The 13,469-nt window shown below is 37.8% G+C and overlaps 1 non-coding gene across 1 annotated transcript; it reads left to right on the forward strand.

The window, feature by feature from the left end:
• The first annotated feature begins 5,377 nt into the window (after positions 1-5,377).
• Positions 5,378-5,449, forward strand: TRNAA-UGC. Its single transcript has one exon. It is a non-coding gene; the product is annotated as a tRNA-Ala (tRNA).
• The last annotated feature ends 8,020 nt before the right edge of the window (positions 5,450-13,469 follow it).

Here is a 13,469-nt window from a genome sequence, read left to right on the forward strand (position 1 = left end):
GTCTTTGCCACACTTGAATTCTTGAAAGTTCTTGTTATATTTGAAGCTTTTGCCAGTTTCCTTGGTAAGACTAGAAATACCCAGGGAAGAAAGGTGTCAGTAGATTTATACACTGATGTCCCTACACAATTGTATATTATAGCAGGGGACACAGTGAAATAGGACCTGATGTAACTTCTGTGGACTTCCTCATGTTGACTGACACCGCAGAGGGAATTAACTGACTTTACAGTGATGAATAAAAATAAAAAAACGGAGGGAGAACACGTCAGAGAGGACATAACCATTTCTAATACTGGGATGAATTATTAACAACAGCAAAAGGATGCAGGAGGAAAACTTCATTGATAATAAATGAAATCAATCCTTAAAAAGAGCTTTGTGTTAACCACAGAGCGCTAGTGAGTGAAATGTGTATTTACTCCCTGAGACGTTGTACGTGCTGAAAATATAAACAGGCAGTTTCTGCTGAAATGAGAAGAAAAGGCCATCGAAGGGTGACTCCCCATTACCGCCACCCTGGGGAAGCTGCAAAAGCAAACAGAGTTAATGGGTTCTGAAAACCAACCCAAGAACTAGGAGAAACCATTGTGGGGAGAAGGCTGAATCATGGTGGAGGAGGACAATTTGGCTCCCTGGTGCTGCCCGAACAAATACCACACACAAGGTGGCTTCAATGAGAGTTTATTTTCTGGCAGCTCTGGAGACCAGAAGTCCAAGATCAACGTGTCTTCAGGGTTGTTTCCTTCTGAGGTTCTTAAGGTAGAATCTGCCACGACTCTCCCCTGGCTTCTGGTGGCTCGCCTGCAATCCTTGGCTGGTAGACTCACCACCCTACCTCCAGAGTCACATAAAATTCTCATGTGTGTGTCCAGATTTCCCTTTTATAAGGAAACTGGTCATATTGGATTAGGGCTCATCTGACTCCAGCATGGCCTCATCCTAACAAATCATGTCTGCAATGATCCTTTTTTCAAATAAGGTCAGATTTTGAGATACTGTAGTTCAGGTCTTCAATATCTGAATTTTTTTTTTGAGGAGGGGGTCACAATTTACTCCATAACAGAAGACTGGATCCAAAGTGGGCCAGATCCCATGAATGAGAGAATAGATTCAGGGAGAAACCACCCCCATCCCCTGTTCTGAGCCCCTCATGGCCCACCCCCAGACATGGATAGGGAACCTATAGCACATACCAGTGCCCAAGAGAGGTGTCAGGATATATTCATTTGTGATTGTTGCTGTAACAAATTTCTACAAATTTTGAGGCTGGAAACACCATACATTTATGATTTTATACTTGTGGAAGTCAATAGTCTTGATGCTATTATTTGATATTTTATGTTTATAAGTTTTTTTTCTGATTCTCTGATCTGAATATGAAATCTGAAAAGGATTTTAAAGCTTTCCTTTAGAACTTCAAAAATAGAACTAAGAAATTATATATATATACACATAAGATTTATATTTAAATTAATTAAGAGATTTTTTTTAAGATTTTATTTATTTATTTATGATAGACAGAGAGAGAGAGAGAGAGGCAGAGACACAGGAGGAGGGAGAAGCAGGCTCCATGCCAGGAGCCTGACGTGGGACTCAATCCCGGGACTCTATCCCGGGACTCCAGGATAACGCTCTGGGCCAAAGGCAGGTGCTAAACCACTGAGCCACTCAGGGATCCCCTAATTAAGAGATTTTTAAGAATCATTACATGTCTAATTCTGTGTAATGCATTAAAAAAGAAATATATAGTCATAAAATTAAAATGTTGCTATTTTATACAATATACACATTTCAAACCATATATCCAACTGATATTATAAGAAATACTTTAAAAGAAGAAAGGTTAAATATAAAATCTGTAAGGAAATAATGTGCAAATTATTTATTTCTATTATTATTTATTGTATCTCTTCTACCTGAAGAGATACAATTCTTTTCAACATTTGTTCTTTTGAGACGGGCTTACGGAAGAGTTAGTGCTTGATACCAGCCCTGACAATTTGGTAATATTTGATTAAAATCTACTAAACATGTGTGGAGTGTCCAACCAAAAATGATGACTAGTGGCAAATAGTTCTTTTCAACACCTAAAAACTTAACATTTTTGTTAAGATTAAGGTGTCAGCATTTTACTTTCTTCTGGAAGTTCTAAGGTAAAGTCCATTTCCTTGTCTTTTTCAGCTTCTAGAGGCATTGCATCCCCTGACTTCTAGCCCCTTCCTCCATCTTGAAAGCCAGCCATCACATCACTTTGGCCCATGCTCCTGTTACAGAACTCCTCATCTTACTCTCTGTCCCATGTAAAGACCCTATAGTTACATTGGACCCACCTGTATCCTCCAGGATAATCTCCCTGTCTCAAAATTCTTGATTTAATTACATCTGCAGAATCCCTTTTGCCATGTAAGACAACAAATTTACAGGTCTGGGGATTAGGACTAAAACTTCTTGGAGTGGGAAGTCATTATTTGAGGTAACAACAGAGTGCTGCCAGATACTAGCTGAGGAAGGAAGTAGATGCCACAGGCTCATGGCCAGCTAGGAGTCTTGAACATTTCCTTATGTTGCCCATGGATTTCCCCCCACCCATCCTTTCACAAACTACTGGAAAGGTCGATGTTTCCTATTGCTTTATTCAAGTACTCCTTCTGGTAGATCCTACTGGTGTTCACTACTATCTATATTCTCTTACCTTCCTGGGCACGTGGAAGACTATGCTTCCTGTCATCCTGGTATTCTTGCCAAGGGGCCTTGATTGAAATTGAATTTTACTTTCCCAGACAACATCAACAACAAAAAACCCTACTTGTTTCTCCATGTTCCCCTTTCGTCTGCTGATGGGGCCAGTGACTAGAAAGGTGGTTAAGATACTATCAGAATGAGTCCCTGAGGAACAATGTGGATCAGAGACTTCCATTTGCACTCTATCCTTACCTCATGTATGTTGTAAGAGATTTTGTATGTGTAAAAAATAACCTTTTTTTTCTGAAGGATTAAGTCACTGCCATTTTGGGGTCATTATCCATGTCATCTGGTCTTCAACTGAACCATAGCACATGAATTTTTTTACTGTATGTGTTTTTTTTCTACCAAACTGAGTCTTTGAGAGAGAAAAATAGTTCTTTTAATTATATTCCTAGTGATAAAATAACATTTGGCTTAATTATGGTATTTGAAAGAGTAAAATAATTAATCAAACAGTGCATTCTTGCTTATGTAGAGTCTTCAAGTGTTCTGTTACTCAAGTCTCTCTGTCTTCATCACAGAGGAAAGTTGAGGATATTTTGCAAAATATGGATTTTTAAGGAATTCCATATACTTTCACAATGAAATTTTATCCATGCATACTGGCTATAAAATCTTATTATTCAATTAAACAACATTTAACAAAAACAGAAGGTAAATTGTTACTTTTTGGTACTTTTATTTTTTTAATTTTTTAATTTAAATTCAATTTGGCAACATATAGTATAACACCCAGTGCTCATCACATCACGTGCCCTCCTTAGTGCCTGTCACCCAGTCACCCCACCCTTCCATCCTCCTCCCCTTCTGTAACCCTTACTTTTCAGTACTTTTAAAGATTATAATGATTGTCTTGTTCTAAAGAATTGCCTATATTTTGGATTTACTGTAATCAATATTTGAATTCTGTACTTTACGTTTTTTTCAAAAGGAATATTAACATCTGAAGTTAAATATCTAGGATTATAGAAAATGATACATGGATAAAGGTTTTCTAAAGCCATCATTATATTGGAACCAGAGGCAAAAGGAAAGGAGGTACTTTTTTTTCTCTTGGTATTCTGTATTGTTTTGGACCTTCTGCTCTATTAGTTGCATTGATATAGGGAAGTGTATCCTATATCATTGAATTGGTTCATAAGTGAGTTTATTGTTCTTAGATTCTGATCTTACCTTGGCCAAAAAATGTCCAAAATTGCTAAGATAGAGCAAGGGTATGCTTTAAAGTTTGCATCTTCTTAGCAAAGAGAACCAGTATCAGAGCCAGAATATGCTCTTAGTGATAACTCAGAAATTAGATTTTCTGTAAAGCTCCAATGAGCTCATCAAATATTTAGAGAGCCCTACACGAATAATCCTATCAAGGGATATGCTGCATTCAGCATTATGGGTTGTGGTAATCAAGCAGATGAAACCAAAGAACAGCTCTTTCATTTACTTCTGGTATTTTTTTAATTTTTTCATTGTGGAAATGTTATTTATCAAATAACTATTTCATCTTTATCATTGTAGCCAGTGAAAACCAAGTGCTGATAGTTCTCCACATTTTGGATTCCTGTCTCCTGGAACAGGCTCCACTCAGAGCAATGGTGCTTCCTCTGGCCACGGCCAATGCCACGTAACTTGGATGGGCTGTTAGATCCAGAATGCCATCTCCCTGTTCTGAGGGAAGTATTGTTATGGCAACAAATAGACTCCTGCTTTATTTTTTTCTTCTCAGTAACAAGACCCACTATTCTGATCTTCACCCCAGGAAGGATATTAAGGTGGTTCAAAATACCCCACCCCAAAATACAGCACTCTCGCACAAGGATTATTTTGAGATGAGGGCAACTGTTTGCTTGGAAGCACACCCTAAAATCCTGTTGTGATGCCCCCAGCCCGCACTGTACCAGGACGGGGATGCTAACCCTGTTGCCTGAAGGCAGCAATGCCCTAAGGAGATGCTATACCCTCAAACCTTTCTAGAGAGCCCTTATCTCCCATTGGTTTTCCCCATACATTTACTTTCCCCAGTTTGCACCTCTAAAAACCTAAACCCCTTTCCTTTGTCTTGTCACTTTTCTACTGATTGATTGCTCCCGTGTTCCAACTACCCCTCTGAGTTACTCATCCCTGGATTTCTCCCTCTTATATGTGGTGGGGAGACGGTATTAATAAACTGTTTTTCTCTTGTTAATATGCCTTATGCTGGTCTAATTTTCAAAGCCCACACACAGAACCTAAGGAAATAGAGGAGAGAGGTTTTTTTGTTTGTTTGTTTGTTTTTTTTTCCCCCCTTTCCCCTATAGAAGGAATAGGGACATGGTGCAATATAATTAAAATATTTTCTTGGATCAATGAGTGGGAGACCAGAGAAATAAGATTAATTTTGAAGGACGGTAGTGCTTCATCGTGTCTATAAATAATGTTTGGGAAGCTAACACAATGTGAGCTATAAAGCAGCAGGACTATTCTATATTAATGGTGCAAAACAGTCCATGAGGAATGCTTGAGAACTCCCTGTGACTGAAATTTGAAGCCATAGGAATCCAGTGCTATTTCGTTCCCTAGATGGAGATCATCTGCCCATCTCATTAAAAGGAAAAACTGTGCCAACTCATCTCCATGCCAGGTTGCTTTCAGACCTGGGGATGTAGCTCAGTGGTAGAGCATATGCTTTGCATGCATAAGGCCCCAGGTTCGATCCCTGGCATCTCCATGACTTTTCCCCCAACTGTATTCACCTGTTTTTTTTAGACTCATTCATTAAACATCATAGCATCCTCATAGTGGAAGGTATGTCATCAGCCCTGCACATTAGTATAAAGTGACATCTTTCTCTACTAAATGAACTATATGAAAAGCTCATATTGTGGTAAAAATTTCTCTTAGTATTAACAGCATCTTTTTATTAATCCAAAATAAAAATCAAGCCTTTTTAACAAATCTTCACTTCCCTACTTGATTCATTTACATTACTGCTAACATCTTATTTCTTTTAATAAAACCATACAAATGGTCAGGTGGAAACTTAACCTGCTCTGCCATGGGCAAGGCCCACTTAAAGAATGAAAACACAACAAATGTATTTATGACATTTTTTATTTTCAAAATCTTTTCACATAGGATATCCTTTTAGTATGCACAGGAAAATTATAGGAGTCAATGATGCCAGGATGCCTCATAGACTTTACAAAGTAAAGAGATGTCTTTGTTGAGTTCCCCTTTCTTCTGCATTATGTATCTATTTGAATATCAGGGTGCACTTTCATCCTGACATCTAGTTGTATCTCCCATTCTCATCAGATCGAAGTTAAGGTAACTCTTATTTTGCCATTCGGCCTCCCTTCTCAGAGGACACATGATGATGTTTGACATGAATGAAGTTACAGTTCTCCCTCTGTGTTGAGTATCACCCCTGAAGTGGCACTGCTTGCCTTTACTTGTTTGCATTATGAATAAAACCTAGAGATCCCATGTTCAACACTTAATTTGCTAGGATAAATCTAAGACCTTCAGATCAAAGACGTTTTTAATTATGTAATACAAGGATGTACATGGATTCATATTTCAGAGCAATATTAAAAGCCCCCTTAACTTATTCGCCATCTTTGAGAAGCTATTAAACCTGAGAAGAGAGCGAACCAGTTTCTCTAATTACTAACATATATTATACATTTTATTGCTTCATTTGAAATAGTATCTTTCTTGGTCTGCTCTCAAGGTCAGTGTCCCCTTTCCTGGCACACGAAGATGCTTGGGAAGAGGGAGAGAAAGGTTACAGGCAGCAGCTCTGCCCCTGTCACTACCTGCCTGAAGCCCTTTGACAATCCCCATATTTTCCTGACAGCCTAAAAGACACCCTTCTTTTTCTCAAAGCGTGACTCAACTGTCAAGCTCTTGAACTGAAGTCAAATACCATTTCATTTTTTTGTATTCTGGAAAATGAGAGGACTGTCAGAGAAGCAAAATCAGAAACCATAAAACAAATAAATAAGTATTGGATGTTTTCTATGCCATAGGGGACCAAAGGAGAAAAAAGAAGCCATAGGATATCTAGGTGTACCCATAGGAACAATGATGGCAACGGAGTGTGCCACGTGTCAGGCAATGCTCTTAGCGCTTCACACTGATGTTAGCTCGTTCATTCCTTTCCACAACCTTATGAGGTAGGTGCTATTTTCAGCCCCATTTTAAAATTGAGAAAACTGATGAGATGGCTTCTGACACAATAGCTGCAGGTCGTAGATCTAGTGGAGCAGTGTGGCCACTACACAGCCTAAGAATCAGTCTGGCCCTGACACTACATAGCCAACTAGTGTCAAAAAATGAATTTGCCTCTATGGATGCCATAGATTGCACACAGGTGGTAGCAAGCTGGAGCAGAAACAGGCTGGTTCGACTCCACACTCAGGATTCCGGCTAGACTAAATGTCTGGGTGGGCTTTGAAGCCCCAGTGACCTCCAGAAATTTTACTTCACAGATAACAGAGATATTTAGCTCAGAGACATTTGAAGGAATTTGAAAGGCTGACATATTTTATGTGCCTTAGTTCCTGACATCCTCACAATCAATAAATATGAGTTCCTATTTTTTCCTCTATCAAATAATAGAAAGATGGTAGTCAAGGAGTCTTCTTATTCCAAAACACATATTCCAAGACAAACCTATTATTTGGAGATTCGAGAAATATAACCTAAGAAAAAATATGTAAGTAAACGGAAATATAAATAATTCAAAAGTTATTGTGCAATACTTTAATGTAATGGTAGAATTATTCAGATTAGATTCAGAGTACAGTACACATGTTTTGAGCTTGAAGAAGGGAGAGAACTCATAAACTGGTAAGGTTTGGGATTAAGGACTAGGGAAACAGGGCAAGTACTGAAGCCTGAATAGCTTTTAAAGAGGCAAAATAGTGGTGTGCCTGGGTAGCTGAGTTGGTTAAGTGCCCAACTCTTGATTTTTGGCTCTGGTCATGGTCTCAGGTTTGTGAGATCAAGCCCTGCATTGGGCTCCTCACTCAACACAGTGTCTGCTTGAGATTATCTCTCCCTCTCTCAGCCTGCCCCTGCATCCCTGGTTCAAGCACACTCTCTAAATAAATAAATAAATAAATAAATAAATAAATAAATAAATAAATAAAATCTTTTTTTAAAAAAAGGAGAATAGAGGCAAAAAAGTTCTCTCCATCTGCCACATGGCAACATGCACAGAGGAGGCCAGACAATACAAGACTTAGGAGATCAATGTATCCACATTCTTTAGGAGTCGAGAGTTAATAATAATGCAGAGTTAGGGAGTGGGAGATAAAGCAGGAAAGGAAACTTGCATTCAAAGTTGGGGTGGCCATAAGCATCCAGGAAATTTGCTCTTGATGTTGGGGATAAAGGGAATTAATTGCTCAACATTAGACTTCATTGTTTTTGGATTTTTCTATTTCCTCTTCACTTCTTGATTCCTATAATACCCAGTTCAGAATCACTCTCTCCTGCAAGATTCCTTAGGCCTGCCAGCCACTGTCAGCTGTTCCGCCACTGAATGCCCAATGCCCATGCTTCCTTTTATCACAAAAATCATCACACACGCTTGTAACTTTTGGGGTATTTGCCTCCTCTTCTGGATGTGAGCTCCTCAAGAATGGAGCTCATCATTATTCGTATTTGTATTTTTTATAATAAACTTTACATTACAGTAGTTGTAGCTTTACAGAAAAGTTGAGAAGGTAGTACAGAGTCTCCACGTACCTCTACACACAGTATCCCTTTTTAACATCATTTCACAGTATGGTACATCTGTTAATATGAAAGAAGCAATATCAATACATAATTAACTAAAGTCCATAGTTTCTTCAGATTTTCTTAGATTTTATCTAATGTCCCATTTCTGTTCCACAATCCTATCCAGAATGCAGCATCACATATAGTTGTGCATCTTTCTTAGTTTCCCTCAGTGTGACTGCTGTTCAGAATTTCCTCGTTTTTGATGACCTCACTGGTTCTGAGGTCAGATATACAGCAGTACTGGTCAGGTAAGTTGGAGGGGCCCCCTCTATTGGAATGAGTCTGATGTTTATCTCATGAGTAGATTGCTGTTATGGGTTTTTGGAAAGAAAAGCACAGAGGGAAAATGCTATTTTCATGACATCATATCAAGGCTATACACTGTCAAATATCTTATCGTCATTACTATTGACTTGATCACTTGGCTGAGATTTTTCAGGTTTATCTACTATGGAGTCCCCTGACGTTTCTAGACTGTACTATACTCTTTGGAAGGAAATCACTATGGCATTTAGTGGCAGCCTGCACTAAATGAGTAGAAAGTTAGGCTTCCCTTTCTGTAGGGTGGAGAACTATACATTATTTTGAATTATTTGGTACAGGAATTTTCTAACATTTATTAATTCATTCAGTCATTTAGTTATCCTTAAGCACTCATGGATATTTATTTTATACTCTGGATCTTATTTTGTTGGTCAAATGGTTCTTGTTTTGGCTCTTGGGAGCTCTCTTAGTCTCCCCTCTCTCATGAATGCACACTTGTGCATGCTCTGCACCTTCCAACTTTCTGACCCTGCACAGTACTGCGGGCTTATCTTGCATACTTTCTGTCTCAATCCTGGAATCAACCATTTCTTTAAAGGGTTCCAGGTTTTTTGTTTGTTTTCTTGTTTTGCTTTTGTTTTGTTTAATTTTTGTTTTGGAGAATGGTATCAGAATAGAGTATTAGGAGCTGGGTGTGCTGATGGCCAATGAGGTTTCAGTTTTTTGAGATCATCTCACCTGCCTAAGCAAGAAAACATATGTGTATGTATACTAAAGCATGAATATCTACAAATATTCCTGGGTGTGACCATCTGTATCACGTTGAGTGAAACATGAGTTCCTACTGATGTCTCCACCTCCAGTGCATTACTACATGGGTGATCCTAGCCTCCTCACCTTGCTTATCTGTAAAGTCCCACGCTGAGAAATCTCTCTACCCACATGTTCAACAGCAGGACACATGGACCAGAATTGTTACAGTAGCTTCGGATTGTTAACCTGTAAACCACACTGAAAAAACAGCTTTATCAACTAGAAGGCAGTGTTTATATGCAGTTTGTTTTGCTTTTGGTTGTACAGATTCCACTCATTTCCAAAGTTGCTTTGATGAGCATCTTCCCACATCCTCTTGCCTGGGGTTGTTTCATATATTTGTAACAGAATCTCTTGTCACAGCATCAAGTTCCTTCCTGGGATGATCTAACTTCCCTTACTGATTTTCTAATTTGCATTCTTTTTGTTGTGAAGTTGTATGGCTTTTGATGAATGAACTACATCATGTATCCACCATCACAGTATTGTACAGACCAGTATAAGTTCCCTAACTCTCCCCTACTTCACCTATTCATCCTCCTCATCTCTCCACAGAGCCCGGGCAACCACTGATCTTTTTTATCATCTCTTTAATTTTGCCTTTTCTAAGATGTGATATAATTCGAACCTTACAGTATATGTCTTTTTCAGACTGTCCTATTTAATATGTCTATAACCACATAAGATTCCTTCATGTTTTCCATGGCTTTGTCGCATATGAATAATTGAAATGAGAGACAAATATAGTATATGTATGTATAGATGAAGTATATTTTCATTCACGGTAGTTATCATGAAACATAAGACACCAGGAGGCACTTGGGGTTTAATTATTATTATTTTTAGTTGTTTGATTTGCTTTGATTTTTGTTAGAGCAGATGCATAGTACTTGAGTCCCTGAGCATCTATGAGTTATGGGCATGGATTAGAGTAGAGAGTCTCTCAATCTCCCAGAAGAACATGGAATACACATGTACAGATATAGACACGAATGGGAGCTATGTATTTATTTTAAAGCTATTTCCCCTAATGTCCATGTTTATGATGAAATCACACTCAAGCTATATTTGCTAACTGTGAAAACTTAAATGTATTGTACTAATGATCAAAAATCTATCGTTGAATTAAGAATGGCTAGTACTGTAGAAGAAATAGCAGCTGCCTATGGTGATTTTGATCTCTTGTTTTAACTTCAATAGTAAAAAAAACTTGAATGTATTTCATAAATGCTGAAATACAGAAATAAATGTATCTTGAATCACAATGTGGAGAAGACACCAATAAGCACTTTAGTAAACTGCAAATTATTGTCCATTACAATGTCCAGAAATGTAAGCATCAGGGAGAATGGCAATTCTCCTGGAAATTGGATCCTTGGAAGGGTGATTCGGCTGCTTCCAAGCTTTGATCTCAGCACTGTGAATTGTGTCTGTGATAGCAATCACAAGCAAGGAAGTGGGTCAGATTGTCACTCTGAGAATAGGATTTTTCCACTAACTTTCTGGTGGTTGAAAAAAGTATTCTGTGCCAACTTGCTTATCCTCACCTCCATTTAATTCCTGTCCTTTTATAGAAACACAAAAATCTGTTCCCCAATTAGCAATGTATCTCTCTACCAGTAAATCCCAGGGTCATGCATGCTGATGCTCAGATTCAGAGCTGTGTGCAGGGGAGGCTGTTTGACACGCGCAGGGGTTGTAACATACTCAGTGCTCCGCACACCTTCTGGGAGCTCCCAGGGCACCACCAATGCAATTTTGTGTTCCTCCATGGGCTCTCATTTCGTAGCCCCTCCTGGGCACGGTGCCTCTCAAAATTGTCTGCTTTCTCTAGTCCTTGCATAAAACTCTTCTATTCTGTAATTTGCAGTGATTTTTCTCTCTGATCACATTCAGACTGATGTCCTGTGATAAACATCTTTCTTCAAAGGGTTGAAGATTTATTTAGAAATTTGTAGATTGTTACATTTATATACATATTTACCTAAAAGCAGGAAAAAGGAAAACTCTGGTTACATACTGATGGGTTATTTTTTATAGAAAAATAGGTGAAAATAACTTTAAAATGCTACAGTGTTTACTATGTTTTGTATTCATATAAATAATTTTCAAGTAAAGAAAAATGAAAGAAGCACAATTAAATATTCTTGCCCAATGCAAAGTAAACACCCAAGATGGTTGTGTTTACAGTCATTACAAAGTACATAAAGTCACTTAAGGCATGTAAATATATATCACTAATATCTCACAACTTGTAGCCAATTGAATACACGTATTGCAAACTGTTTGCAATGTAGAAAGTTTAAGCAATTATTTCTTACTTTCATACAGACAAGAGTCTGCAACAAACTTACTAACCATGATAAATACTGATTTTGTCTTGAAATTTCCTTCATCTATACAACCAATGCTCAAAATTAAGATTTCAAAATATATGTTTTTAGTTCTCATGTTGCATATTCACGAAACAATAGTTGAGGTTGCTACGTGGACTTCTACTTAGTAAATCTTGTGATCCGAGGCAGAAATGGAAAATAGTAGTCCCATCTATCAAGAAATAGATTTAATTTTCAGCTATCAAAGTTGCAATGCAATCCGTAATGCAGGGCTTGTACCGAACATGCCCTTCATGTGTTATTTTGCTGTTTTATGGTATCTGTCATTTCTGAGACCACCATTCATAATGATGTCAAGTAGAATTCCTCATTCTTGCTATTATCACTCACAACCCACTTCATAAATAGCACTGAATAGGATGGAAGGTGAAAAAGTGCTTTTTCCAAAACTAATGGGAGCCTTATGCATTATTATCTTATTTCTTTTGATCACAGAAATGCGCTTTTCCTTTACATGTGTGTCAAGCTGGGAAAGAGTTGCCACATTTCAATGGTTATATACATGGGAAGGTCTTCTGTACTACTCTACTCCACCATCATATGATACCTCTCTTGGGGTAGGCCTCAATATGTATGAAGTAAAATAAACTAAACTTTGGGATACTCCAGTGTTTAAACTGTGCTGTCCCCATTATAGCCTCATTCAGTGGTAATATTCTGGACCATGCAACTGGGACTGCAGTGAATATAGAAATTTCCAGCTGTAAGATAATCATTAAACAGTGCATTATTAAGTCCAAAAGATTCTCTGCCTCTCTATGATGCAAGAATTAATAAAAAAAAAAAAAGTATTTGAAGTGGACCTTCTCTATTAAAAATACATGTTTAAACTTGCTTCTGTGTGGTATTAATTTTAATTCTCTTGAGATAGCAGTTCTGTTATAATGGTGTTTCTGATAGCCCTAAGTCTTCTTTAGGGATATCCAGTTAGCATTCCAAAATTACAGATTCTTCTGTTTACTAGTATTGAAACTGGAATCTAACTTTTTCAGTGTATATTTGTATTTCTGAGCAGCTTAGTTTTCAAGATTTATGTTAGAAACAAATTGGCCCTTCAGTAGTGATGACAGACCTATAAGTAAACTGTCATGTGGGAAAATTAAATATAAATAAATACTTTCTCTATGTATTATTACTCAATTCCCAGAGCAAATAAGAAGGCTGAGACAACTTTATATTTCTCACTTAAGTAAGTAGATTTACATAATTAAGATAATTATTGTTTCCTCTCCCCTGAAATAAAAATAACAGGCAGCAAACTACTTAAAATCCAAAGACAATAGAATATGTTCCTTTCTATATTATTTATTCTTTTAAAGATTTATTTATTTAAAAGAGAGCCTGTACCAATGAGTTGGTGGGGGGTAGAGGGAGAAGGGGAGAATCCTCAAGCAGAGTCCCAGCTGAGAGCAGGGCTCCCTCTCACAACCCTGAGAATATGACCTGAGCTGAAACCAAGAGTCCAGTGCTCAACCAACTGAG

The sequence above is a fragment of the Canis lupus genome, chromosome 1 (genome assembly GCF_011100685.1).
Source record: "Canis lupus familiaris isolate Mischka breed German Shepherd chromosome 1, alternate assembly UU_Cfam_GSD_1.0, whole genome shotgun sequence".
Classification (NCBI taxonomy): domain Eukaryota; kingdom Metazoa; phylum Chordata; class Mammalia; order Carnivora; family Canidae; genus Canis; species Canis lupus.